This window comes from Phaseolus vulgaris, chromosome 11 (genome assembly GCF_000499845.2).
Source record: "Phaseolus vulgaris cultivar G19833 chromosome 11, P. vulgaris v2.0, whole genome shotgun sequence".
NCBI classification, from domain to species: Eukaryota; Viridiplantae; Streptophyta; class Magnoliopsida; order Fabales; family Fabaceae; genus Phaseolus; species Phaseolus vulgaris.
The window spans coordinates 29,794,292-29,807,549 of record NC_023749.2 but is presented as its reverse complement, the minus strand read 5'-3'; positions in this window follow the sequence as shown (position 1 = coordinate 29,807,549).

The following is a 13,258-nucleotide window of genomic DNA, read 5'->3' as shown; positions in this document are numbered from 1 at the left end:
CCGATGTCTGATCTCTCCACATTGTCTAGTGGAACATCGGTACATCTTGATGACTGATGTCTGACCACTCTTGGTTCCTTGGCGCACATGCTTTGCGAGATACTGGCCCACGTCACTCGTGGGACCCGCTTACGTGGCACCAACATTACCAGTGGTCAATCAACGCCCAGGGACCGGTCGGTCCACAAGGCCCCCAGTCTCAAGCTATAACTGGCTCTGCGAAAAGGCTAAGTCCTTGCCCTGGGTTACCTACGTGGCTCTATGCGACAGGACGTAAATACTGCGTCAAAGTGACGTCTTTACACGCCTGTCTTATCTGTGCACACATAGAAATTTGTACGCAGCTATGGTTTTGAGCGAAGAGAAACGGGCTAGACTAACTGATATCCTCACTCGTCTCCGCGGGATTTCCAAGGACGTGGGCACTTCTCGCCAGCACGCCCTTGCCTTTGCCACCATTGCGCCTTCGCCCACTCTTTCCAATCCTGGGGTTGCGGTCCCTCTTACTGTCGTCCAATCGTCTCCCACCCCACTCCCACGCAAGGGTAAAGCGGTGGTGATCGAATCAGACGAGGATTCTTCCGAGGGGCCAATGTCTAAAAGCCCCGGACCTACGCCGGTGTTGGTTTCCCATTCTTCCTCTACTGGTCGCTCTGTTTCGCCCCGGGGGCGCACGACTGGTGTTCCCCTGCTCCCTGACCTTGGTGGGACGAGCGCTTCTGGGACTCCTCCTGTCCTTGAGCTACCTCTTGTCCTACAGCACGCCCTTAAGGGCTTCCAAGCAGGGGTGACTATTTACTTGGATGAGGCCGCTGCCAAGGAGAGACTGGGTTTCAACTTTGGGGCTCTTCTTGCTCAGTCCGACGCTCTACTATCCAGGACTGAATCGGGGGAAACATCCACGCCGGCCCGCTCGCTTACTGCTCGTGAGGCTGGACTGAGAGCGGAGTTGGCTCAGCTCTCTAAGCAACTTCAAGCTAAATGCCAACAGGTCACTGAGCTAGAGGCAAGAGTTCTGTCCCTGCGGATCTGGGTCTTCGAGTTGGAAGAGGCCGATGAGGAGTCCAAGTCCAAGATTATGGGGCTTGAACAAAGGTCCATCAGTCGTGAGGTGCAGCTGGGTCAAGCGGAGGCCAAACTTCATCAGCAACCTAAGAGGTTTGAAGAAGCGGAGGCTGAGCTGACCGGGGATGTTCTCGATGCTTGTGACGAGGGATTCAGAGACGCTCTTGCGCAAGTTGCTTGTGCACATCCTGGAATGGACATTGCACCCTTCACAGTATCAAACTGTGTTGAAAACGGGCAAATCGTTCCCAGGGTCCTTCCCTAACTTGTATTTGGTTGACGGACAAACTCTTTATTATCTACTTGCAACTTTACTTTCTCAGACTCATATTTGTTTCTATTTCTACATTGCGAACTGCTTTTTGACTTTCATAATTGCTCTGTCATGGTGCGTGGCGTCAAGATGTCTCTTCTAGCGTTCTGTCGTCAAGATGTGAACTGGGTCGTTCTTCCTTGGCGTTCTTCGCAAGGGGAACAAACTCTTAACTGACCTCGGCTTCGCTCAAAGGCGCGGAGGATTTATCTGGTGAATTATTTCATTTTACCTTGGTGTTTTCACTCAAGAGGGGAGGTGTTCTCTTACGAACCTACCTCTCCGCTCGCGAGGCTTCTAACGCAAGGGAAACTAATTCTTAATTGACCTCGGCTTCGCTCAAAGGCGCGGAGGATTTATCTGGTGAATTATTTCGTTTTACCTTGGTGTTTTCACTCAAGAGGGGAGGTGTTCTCTTACGAACCTACCTCTCCGCTTGCGAGACTTCTAACACAAGGGAAACTAATTTTATCTGACCTCGGCTTCGCTCAGAGGCCCGGAAGATTTATCTCATAAACTATTTCGTTTAACCTTAGCGTTTTCACTCGGAAGGGGGGGGGGGGGTGTTCTCTCACGAACCTACCTCACTCCCACGAGACTTCTAGCGCTAGGAAACAAGTTTTTACTGAATTGTACATAACTCGAGAAAATATTTCAATCGAAATTCGTCTGATGACCTCGTTAAAAAACCCTTATAAGGGAAAAAGAGTGTCCCCTAATACCATGTACAATACTCCTGCTTAACTGAAATAAAACTTGAAATCGGCCGCACTTCATGTGTAAGGAACCAAGCCCTGCTTCAGCGCCTCAAGTCTGCATACTCTGTCCCGAGGACCTCTGTTTTTCTTAACGAAACGGTCCGTACGGGGGAGACCTGTCGTGGACATAATGGGGTTGCCTTCTCCGGTACCTGTTGTCTCTCTTCAGGTCCTTGGCATACTCTGCTTCCCCTGTGTACCGTGGTCTGCTAGTGACCATAGATACTCCTCTCTTTGTTTTGAGGTTGTTCTCGTAGCATCTCTTGGCCTCCTTTTAATCTGATTTGATGGTAATCACCTTTTCTGTCAGGTCCGGTAGCTTCATCTTCATGTGCCTTGTCGACGGCACCGCCCCTAACCTATTCAGCGTTGGTCTACCCAACAACATATTATAAGCAGAGGAGGCATTGACAACAAGGTACCTGATGTTCTCCGTACGTGACGCGGTGCCATCTGTGAAGGTGGTACTCAAATCCAAGTATCTGCGCACCTCTACCTGGTCACCTGCGAATCTTAAGAGACAGCCGCCGTAGGGCCTTAGCATGTCGGGGGATAGTTGCAATTTGTTGAAATTCGTCCAGAACATCACGTCTGTCGAGCTTCCCAGATCTATCAGCACACGGTGCACCTTCCTTCCTACAGTTACCACTGAGATCACCACTGGGTCGTTGTCATGGGGAACGACGTCCCCTAAGTCTGCCTTGGTGAAGACCAGGTCGACGTTGAAGGCGTCGTCGGTCTTTTGTGCCTCTACCGACATCACCGTTCGTGTGTATCTCCTTCACTGAGAAGCGGTACAACCTCCTCCCGAGAACCCTCCTGCGATGGTGTGGACCTCATCGTGTACGGGGACTTCATGTCCCGGGCTACCCCCTGTTGCCACCATGTCCTCGGTCCCCTGTTTTTCTTGTAAATAATCCCTTAGGAGACCGTTCTTCACCAACTCGTCTAGCTGGTGTCCTAGCGCTAAGCAATTGCGTATGGGATGGCCAAATGCTTGGTGGAACTCACACCAGGCGTTCTTGTTGGGCCCAAGCCTCTTGTCGGTTTTGGGAGGCACCTTCAGCCTCTCCGCTATGTTTGGGATAGCGATGAGGTCCTTCAATTCTCTACAAAGCCATGCCTTGGCGGCACGTTATCTGCTCCGCACCCCCCTTGCATTAGGCTTTTGATAGGGTTGCTGCTTCCCGGGGGCCTTTATCTCTGTCATTTCCTCGTGCACCCTTAGGGTTTGAGGATGACCTGTCACGCGCGGCCGCGTGGGAACCACGCATGTGCGCTTCTCACTATCTTCTTCCTCCGCCGCCATATGGGCCACCGCACGGCGCCTTATCTCGGCGAAGGCCTTAAGATGGTTTCAAATGAGTGACTCGCTGAAGGGTCATGGAACAATGCCTTTCCTGAACGCGTGCACCATCATCTTCTCCTCTTTGAGGTTCAACCTTACCACCTGTGCTCCAAAGCGGTGGAGAAACTCCTTCAAAGATTCTCCTTGGCACTGTCTTATATCAAAGAGGTCGTAGGAGACAGACGGGGGAGCTCGATTCACGATATATTGTGCTCTGAACAACTTTGTGAGTTGCGGGAATGATGTTACATGGCCATCAGGGAGGCTGATTAACGAGTCCATCGTTGTTCCTGCCAGTTTGCTCATGAAAAGCTTGCACCTTACCGCGTCGAACCCCCCAACCAGCATCATCTGCGTATGGAAAGCCGTGAGGTGAGCCTCCGGATCTTCTGTACCAGTGAAAGTCACCTTGGGTCCACTTGAGAACAGCGTTGGGAACTCCCTGGGTGGCGTCAAAGGCTCCTGATCTGTACCCTCGCAGTCACCTGCGCGGGTTTGTAGGTCTCTGCACAGTTCCTCGTTCGAACGACACAGTTCCTCGCTCATTGCTTGTGACGCTACCAAGTCTGCTTGGATGCGTTCTTGATTTGCTCTCGACGCGACAATCTCTTCCTGAAGGGCTCGCATCGTCTCCATAACCTGTTGCAAGGTGGGACCTTCGCCCCAACGTCCAAAATCCTTGGGTCGCACGTGCATTTCCTGTGATGAACACCTGAAAACACAAAGACAAAGGGCGCCCTAGCGGCCGTTTGCACTCCGACGCTCAAGTCAGTACTAGGGCTAGGAAACACCGAAAACTATGTAACTGATACTGTGTGTTTAGCAGTGCAAGAGAATTGCCCCTTGTCAAGTTTGTTACCTTACTATTTATAGATTGAAACTAGGGTTTCTTCTTTACCCGAAATGGTCCTTTATGATGGGCGGGCCCAACACTGTTGTTACCTTACTCTAAAGATAACCTAGCGCGTGGGGTCCCTAACTGGAGTGCAACCTCTGACGGGATGACCACCTGGGTGCCTCCTCGTGCACCTGATCTCTGGGGTCACCCGCCTCTGGGAGTGCCCTAGCTGTTCACGTGCCATGCATGCAGCTCACCCCTGAATGTGACCCTCGCAGGTCATATCTTTCTAGTGACTCTACACTTTGTGTTACGCCTGAACGCGCCATCCACTCTACACGCATGGGCCCTCGTGATCTAGGCTTCTCCCTTACTGATAACTGGCGTGTGATCTGGGATCCACCTCTCGTGGCCCATCTCTACTATTTGGGTTTTCGATGTTCGATCTCTCCACACTGTCTAGTGGCACGTCGGTACATCCTGATGACCGATGTCTGACCAATCTTGGTTCCTTGGCACACGTGCTTTGTGAGATACTGGCCCACGCCGCTCGTGGGACCCGCTTACGTGGCACCAACATTACAAGTGGTCAGTCAACGCCCAGGGACTGGTCGGTACACAAGCCCCAGTCTCGAGCTATAACTTGTTCAGCGAAAAGGCTAAGTCCTTGCCCTGGGTGATCTACGTGGCTCTATTCGACAGGACGTAAATATTGCGTCAAAGTGACGTCTTTTCGGGCCTGTGTTATCTGTGCACACGTGTCTTTGATCAACGGCTAGGGCTTAACGTCGCTTACGCTTCTTTGTTTGCTTGTAAACTCTTGAAAACGCGCGCGTCCAATCACTTGTTCCATCATCCTCTGAAACTCTTTGATTGTTTCGCCTTCTTCCTCAAGCATTCTAGTGTTTCCTCTACGCATTTATGCATTCTCTCGCTTTCCGATCGTAGGTATGAACTCTGATTACCGTTCGCACTTGTTTATTGATTCTGTCTATGCTGTTAATCTTTGTATCAATCACCTTCTGTTTTTGGGTTCCCTTTGAGTCCAAGAAACCCGAAACATTGGGGAGCTGATTCTTGTCATCGTAACGTCACATTGGCACGTTCTGCTTCCACGCATTCACATGCTTTTTCTCTGTATTTCTTCTGAAATTTGTACGCAGGTATGGTTTTAAGCGAAGAGAATCGGGCTAGACTGACTGATATCCTCACTCGTCTCCGCGGGATTTCCAAAGATGTGCCTTTTGAGGAGATTGTGGCTTTAAAGATTCTCTCGAAGACAAATGAGTCATAATTTTGAACAAAAGAAAACAAATAATTAGTGAAAATAACAATTTAATGCACTCACTCACGTGTATCACTCTACTATTTAGTAAAGGATAGAAAAAAATTTAAATTCATTAAAGGAATATTTGAACTCCAAAAGGTCTACACTTGGTAGCAACACTTCAAGTGAAAGAGATCAAAGCTCTTATGACCCACTCACCAAAGAACCCCTAACAAAACTAAAGAAAGATTTGAAAACAAGTAAGAAAAGATAAATGAAAGAAAGTTAAACCAACTTAGAATTTAGAGGATGACAAAACTTGTAACAAGACAAAAAATAAAAGCACTTATGAAGACTAAAAGAAACTTACTTAAACTTTTAACTATGAAGTTTTGATTTTCTTAAAAATTGTAAAAGCAAGAAGGATAAAATTCCAGAAATATGAAAACAATCTGCCACATAAAAAGAATCCACTTTTTAGCAATTTTGAACTTGAAAAGTGAATTGCATTCAAATTCTTTTTTGTATTTGTTTCTATGGATTTAAAATGTCCACATTCTTGACATGCATATTTTTACTTCACTTTCAATTTTTCACAAAATGAATGGTATTCAATTCATATGATCAATTGAATTCTTTGTTTGGAGCTAAATCCACTACCACTTAAACAAACTCTAATTACTTTTAGTTCTTCAAAATTATAAAAAAAATAAGTAGAATGGATGTAAAGACTCCTAGAATATAAGACTCGGGCAAAAGAAGTAAGGTAAAAAAAATTGACCAATAATTCAAAAGAAAAATTTAAAGTGCTTAATTAATAAAAGGTGGAATTGTAAATGACAAGGAATTTAAAGACTAAATTGAAAGGTGCTGAAATCAACTCAAAACAATTATGCTCAAGATAACCATGCTCTAAATACCACACGATGTTAGTTGATTTTAGGATTGCACATCTTATGGGTTACTCTTTTCTTTATGAGTTTTGAGATTAGCAATTATGGTGAGAAACCCAAAGAAGATTCCCACTGGACACGAGCTTAACCAAGTGGTTAAGTAAGTGTGAAGGTGCACTTCTAAAGGGCAAAGTGATACATACCACATCAACCAGCAGATGACTAAGGACACATTAAGCACTTCACAAATAGGATAGTCATCTCAATATACAAAGCCAGGCCCCACCAAACCTCGAAAGAGCATCAACAGAAGAAGAACCAGATATAAACCAAAATATTAGAAGTTCTTCCTTCTAGTCTTTCCACAAGAGAAGTTATGTAAATAAATTGGGCTCACTTTGGGGCCGAAATAGAAGAATTAACTAGGGTAGGGTGTGCTTAGTAATTTGAGTAGGGTGTGCTTAGTAATTTGGGCTTGTGTCAAGCCTACCTTTCATGATAAGTGCTTCTAGGTTAAGGGTTTCTTTGACCTACCTTCTAGAAGGCTTCTCAAAAATGACACTCGTACCCCTCTATCTTGTTCTCCAAGAAACTCTCTCTTATAAATAGAGTGCCTTGCCTCATGTATTCACACATTGAAATTGATTATAGAAAAGAAACTCTGCGTGAGTGTTTAGTGAGTCTGTGTACTCCAATTCTTTGGGTCTTATCTTGAGTGTATTAGACTTCAAGTGGCGGCTCTGCACCACTCATCTTGGAGCCTCTCACCGTCCATGTGGTGTGACACCATCTCCATATTCATAAGTTTTCTTTCTCTTCATCTTTTCCCTTTTATTCCTTTCGCCTCTTTTTCATTCCATTTGTTTAATTCTCCTTCTTTCCATTTGGTCATTTCTATCTTATGTTCTTTAACTCTGCACCTCATCATCATCAAACCATATAATTGTGCTTTTCTCTTTTCCCTCTAGAAGTGAACCTTCACACTTACTTAACTACTTGATTAATTTTGTGTCCAGTGGGAATTTTTTTTGGGTTTCTCACCATATCTTGCTGAAAACAAAAACTCATAAACAAAGTACAACCCATAAAATGTGAAATCTTACATCACAAAGAGAAAACACAAGTATGGTGATTATGATGATGAAGTTGCAAAAATAAAAGACATGAAAAGAAGCATAAGATGATGAAGAAAGCCAAACATAAATGAATAAAAGTGTGGAAGAATGGCGTAAGGAAAAGGAAATAAAAACACAAAGGTGGAGAGATTAAGAGATGCTTATGGAATAATGAATCACACCACTTGGAGGGAGAGGAGACTCCAAGATAAGTGGTGAAGAGCTGCAACTTGAAGTGTACAAACACCCAAGACAAGACCCAATTTCTAGCATACAAAGCTCACTAAACACTCCTGTAGAGTTTCCTTTCTATTTCGAATTCATGTGTGAATTACATGAGGCAAGATATCCTTTATATAGGAGATAGTGACTTAGGGAGCAAGAGTGAGAGGGGTAGGAGTGTCATTTGTGAGAAACCTTCTAGAAGGTGGGTTAAAAAAACCCTAAACCTAGGTGCACTTGTCATTAGGGGTGGTAATGCGGGCTGGCCCGCCCCGCACTTAGCCCGCAAAAAGCGGGCCGGGTTGGCCCACCCTGCATAGAATTTGCGGGCTGATTTGTCTAGCCCGCCACGCATAAGGGTTGGCTTGCGGACCTGCGGGCCAGCCCGCATAAGAAATATTTATTAAAAAAATAATTTTTTTAAATAAAAATTTTGAATTTTTTTATTTAGATGCATTATGTAAATGGTCTCTTAATATTATTTTCATGAAACATGCGTTGTAAGATGATATTAAAAAGTTTGGAATGTACAATATGAGGCTACATGAAGAAAATATGAGGGTGTAGAAAAGAAAATTATACATTTTAAAGTTATGCGGGTTATGCGGGCCAACCCACCCCGCTCCGCACTTGGCCCGCGCGGGCTGTGGGTTATGCGGGTCGGGCCTAACTAGGCTAGCAGGTTGAAATAAGCAACCCGCCGCGCATTTTTTCAGCGGGTCGCGGGCCGGACCGCATAGCCCGCCCCACTTTGCCAACCCCACTTGTCATGAAAGATTTATGCTAAGTACACCCCAATTTATGCTAAGTAAACCCTATTCTAGCTTATTCTTCTATTTGGACCTCCAAAGTGAGCCCAATTTATTTACATAAACTTGTCTTTTAAAAAGACCAGAAGAAAGAACAGTTGATGCTCTGGCCTATGTCCAATTCTTCTTCTACTGAGGTCCTTTTGAAGTTTGGTGGGACCTTATCTTGGATGTTGAGATGACTGAGTTAATTGTAAAGTATATGTTGTGTCCTTGGTTATCTCCTTCTCTAATTGGGTTGTATCACTTTGTCAGACCCTATCTTTGCTCGTGCTTGATTTTGGAATTCTCGTAATTCCTCTAGTTACATAAATTTGGACGCCCTTCGCTTGAGCTCATCAAAGTCGGTTGTCGGCTTTTTGCACAAGTTGTTGACAAACGGGTCTGGTCTCAAAGTTGTCATCATATGGTGTAGAGTAACCTCAAGACTCAGATTTCAAATTTTCAAAGCGATTCTCCCTAACCTTTCCATTAATTATTTTAAGGGCTTACCCTTCTTTTGCCAAATATTCATAATCACAATAAACATCAAATAATGTGGAAGGCTTGTTGCGAACTGCATTTCACATTTAGCTACTAAGGTTGTGACCTACAAATAAGCAATAAAGTAGTTTTTTCACAGTAAAGTTACACTCCTAAAATCTTAATAGTACACTCTATTTGAAAGAATTATTCCTTAGTTTCGTCTTTGTTTATCTATACTCATTATTTAAAATAAAAAAAATGCTTAAATTTCAAATTTCAAAAAGGATTAAAACATAATAGTAATAAATAATATGTTGTACTTTTATTTGCCAAGAATTACATTATATAGTTGTTTTAAATAACATTGTGTATTTATTTATATATGATTCGATTGAAATAAAATAAAAGTTAAGAGTGTTTTTGCAAACAACCTTATCTTATTCATTGTTTTTAACATTGTTCTTTCTCTACTGGTATAAACAACCTATTGTTTCGAGAAAACAACTGGTTGAATTTCTGTAAGGAACTATAAAAGTGAAATTTTATCTAGTTAAACAGAAAATCAGTTGGTTGATTTTTTAGAACTTTTCACTCTACTTCCATAAAACAAAACAACCCCCCCGCCCCCCCCATCCTTCTTGTTTTGGCCCCAAATTCTAACAATTTACAAAAAGTCTACCGTGTTAGAAGTAATAATTTTTCCTAAGTGACACATATGGAACCCACAAAGAACAACTCAACTATCAAGTATAAGATTCACTAACTAGAAAACAAATAATAAAGTTTGTTGGAAGTTTGTTGTGTATCATTGCAAGAATTGTAAAGAGCAAAGTAAAGAGTTTGTTGGTTCAATTGGGAAAATTAGGATTGGGGTTCATCCTTCTTACTCTTTTGTATTTTGAAAAGCATAGTAATAATCTATCCTTTGATTGATTTTGATGCCAATATAAAATTAATTTATATCGATTCATCGCATATAAAATCATTAAGAAAGTCTCCTAAATATCGATTCCTCGGATATTTATAAAAACTTTATCATTACGATTAGATGTTGATAGCAATTAACATTTCAAATCTATTCCTAACATTCAAATATGTTAAGCATTATCATTTGGGTCAGAAACTTAGACATATTTTTCAAAGCACTACAAATAAAATGACAATACCAATCATCAATCAAGAACAAAATATTATATTTAAATATCACCTCAATGCATAAGAGTTTGAACAAATTACTCCAAATTCCAAAGGGTATAATTAGCCACTCTTGTTGGCCATCACAAGCATGGAAAGCAAGAAAAGAAGATCCAGAATGTTTCTCCCTGACGGTTGCCTCCTCTAGGATTTTCTATCACCTCTTGTTCTTGTCGGTTGACCTGCTCGCCGGTTGACTTCTAGTGATAAGCTTTGGCTCCGTCTATCTCTGTTGCAATCTGCTCTTCCCTTTGTTTCGTTGGAACGCGGCTTCTTTGAGACAGAGGGGGCCCTACCTGTTGATTGCACTCCGAAGATCAAGTCAGTATAGGGCTTATAAGAATTCAAGAAGTAGTAAGTTTCAGTCTTAGAAACAGTGTACCTTAACCTGGGATCTCAAGTCCTTTTTATAGTTTATCTCTTGTAACAACTTTCCTTCATGAGAATATAATCTCAACTGAAAGCATACTCAACAGGAAAATATTATGTTCAAGGGCACACTCTTTTGGTGTTGCAACCGAACGAAATCTTTCCTCTATGGAGTGCATAAAATAATAACAGAATAACCACCAGGGTACCAACTCATGTACTAGCATCAAGGGTCCAATATGTTTTACATAGCCACCCTTAGTGTGGTGTTACGCTATCTTTTGAACGCATGCAACCTAACCTCTACGTGCCCTACCACACATGGGTTTAGGTTTAAAAGGAAATGTTTACTTAAGCTAGACCCCCTGCACATTAAGCACACCCCTAGGTCCATAAATACCCCTTGTTGGTCGCGTAGGCCTTATGCACGAAGGGTTGCACTAAACATACTAAAAAGGCTAATACATGCATCCGGGGCCCAATCACATGGCCCACCAACCAGGCCCAAGAGCCGAGCTGACCTGCCTATGGCAAGTGCTGAGGTCCAACCTCCGAGTGCTGAGTTCTGAGCGCTCTGGTCCAGTACTACTCCTATTCTCCCAATTGATGTCTAGGATTGTGTCTCATGCCTCATATTTAACCTAGTTGGGCTTGGGCTAAGTGACTTCTCGCCAAGGCGTGATTGGGCTCGCCTGGGCGAGTTAGATGAAAAAAGGCCTAACGTGTCTAGAGTGATCACGCCTAGGTGTAACTGAGCTCGCTTAGGTGAGATCCTCTAGGAGATTCTGTCTTAGGCGAGTTTTTGGAGCGTTCCAACTATCCCTTTTTATCTTGTATATTCTCCTTTTGCCCTTTCATCTCCATTTTTTCCTAGAATCCTGAAATTAACACAAATTTGGGAATAAATCGTTCTTATTCATATTATAATTACAAAATATGTATAAAGATATAAATTCATAAATTAGCCCTTTCATCTCCATTTTCTATCTCTTTTTATTCTCTTAATGATGTCTAGGTTTATACCTCATGCCTCATATTTAACCTAGTTGAGCTTGGGCTAAGTGACTTCTCGCTTAGGTGATTATTACTTTCTTTGGCGAGTTTGATGAGAAAAACCCAAATTCTTTATACTGAAATCGCCTGGGCTAGCCTCAGGCGAGTTCCTCTAGAGTGAGCTTGCTTGGGCAAGTTTTGAATGTTTCAACTTTCCCTTTTCATCTTACATATTCTTCTTTAGCCCTTTCATCTTCATTTTCCCCTAGAATCTTAAAATTACCACAAATTTGGGAATAAATTGTTCGTATTAATATTATAATGAAAAAATATGTAAAATGTTTAAATTCATAAATTAGGGGTTGAATTATAGTTATTTTATCAATAAAAAATTGTAAGTGCCTGTTTTTAAATATAAAATATTACTAAAATATGACACTTATCAACGTCTTTCTTTACTAACTCATTCAGTGGTGCAACAAAACTGGATAAATTAGGCACAAATCTTCTATAAAAACTTGCAAACCCATGAATGGTTTAAATCTGCCAGATTAGGAATTCAGTTAGCCAAGAACACAACTCAAAATAGTAAAGCACCAGAAAAACAATCGGTTGTTTCGCAGAAACAATCGGTTGTTTATACTAGTAAAAATAACAACAACTGAAATTAAAGAGTTTAAGGAAGAGAGAGATTGCACAAACAGTTTATACTGGTTCACTCTTAAACCAAGAGCTACATCCAGTTTCCCAGAAACCACTGCGGAATCCACTAGGTAATCAAATCCAGATTACATACACACACCACCAAAGAAGTGACCTTGATCCCCTCAAGCAACACACTTCCTTTGGCTCAGCACACACACACCAAGAATGTTGATCTTGACAACCTCAAGAGCACACAACCCTTCTTGGCTTTACAACACTAGAATGTACACAAAATACATAACGAATTACACTGTTACAGAATCAACTGAAATCAATACAGAGTAATCCTATTTCACTTCTCTCTTGAATAACCAAAGCTCAAAGTGAAAACTCAAATGCTTGAAAGCTCTTTTGAAAAACTCAAATCTGTTTTTCTTTCTTATTGTTTGTTATAAAACATTAACAAACTATTTATAGTATTCAAATCTTGGTCAAAGCATTTAAATCAGGATCGTATTTGGTTATGAAATCAATTTTTTCCTGCCGGCTGACCAGATTATGCTTCGTGCGTAGCTAAGACTCGCGTATCAAGGACTCCCTCGTCTTTGCTCCAAATCTCCACCCTTCACCGCCGTGAGTACCTGAAAGAAGTGAACAAAGGGGCGCCCTTGCGGCCGTTTGCACTCCGACGATCAAGTCAGCAAGCGAGAAACATCAAAGACACACCTCCGTATCGGAGCACCGTGAATGGATTTTGAAGGTGGTAGAATAACTGAGTAACTGATTTCTCCCTAAATGCCTGTGCGTACAGTGGGTTCGCGAGCAAGCAACTTGAGTATGTGTGTGTGTGTAAAACTGAGTCTGGATCCTTGTCTCAAACGTCTAAAGCCTCTTTTAAACGTCTAAAGTATTCAAAGCGTCTTAAAGTGCATTTAAAACGTCTTTAAGGCGTTTAAAAACGTTC